General features: G+C 42.5%; 1 non-coding gene across 1 annotated transcript; it reads left to right on the top strand.

The window, feature by feature from the left end:
* The first annotated feature begins 238 nt into the window (after nucleotides 1–238).
* On the top strand, nucleotides 239–345 carry LOC148544572 (small nucleolar RNA R71). The gene has a single exon (XR_015901472.1). It is a non-coding gene; the product is annotated as a small nucleolar RNA R71 (small nucleolar RNA).
* The last annotated feature ends 253 nt before the right edge of the window (nucleotides 346–598 follow it).

Genomic DNA, 598 nt, shown 5'->3' with positions numbered 1-598 from the left:
CCAATATGGCATTCAGAGTATCAATTTCAAGAACTCCCTTCTTCTGAGGCGTCCCATTACTCACAGAATTCCTCTCAGAAGTGTACATGAACTGGTTATTAGCAACCATGTCAATGAGTTCTTGAGCTTCTGCAGATGTTTTCTTTAGGTGAATGGATCCACCTGCAGAAGTATCCAATGACATCTTAGCTAATTCAGACAGACCATCATAGAATATATCCAGGATGGTCCATTCTGAAAGCATGTCAGAAGGACACTTTTTGGTCATTTCTTATATCTCTCCCAAGCTTCATAGAGGGATTCACCTTCTTTTTGTCTGAAGGTTTGAACATCCACTCTAAGCTTACTCAGCTTTTGAGGAGGAAAGAACTTGGCTAAGAAAGCCGTGACCAGCTTATCCCAAGAGTTCAGGCTATCTTTGGGTTGAGAGTCCAACCAGACTCTAGCTCTGTCTCTTACAGCAAACGGGAAAAGCATAAGCCTGTAGACCTCGGGATCAACCCCATTGGTCTTAACAGTATCACAGATCTGCAAGAATTCAGTTAAGAACTGAAGAGGATCTTCAGATGGAAGTCCATGAAACTTGCAGTTCTACTGC

This window comes from Arachis ipaensis, chromosome B9 (assembly GCF_059453495.1).
Source record: "Arachis ipaensis isolate K30076 ecotype BB chromosome B9, ASM5945349v1, whole genome shotgun sequence".
NCBI lineage: Eukaryota > Viridiplantae > Streptophyta > Magnoliopsida > Fabales > Fabaceae > Arachis > Arachis ipaensis.
This window is presented reverse-complemented; position numbering and strand designations above follow the sequence as displayed.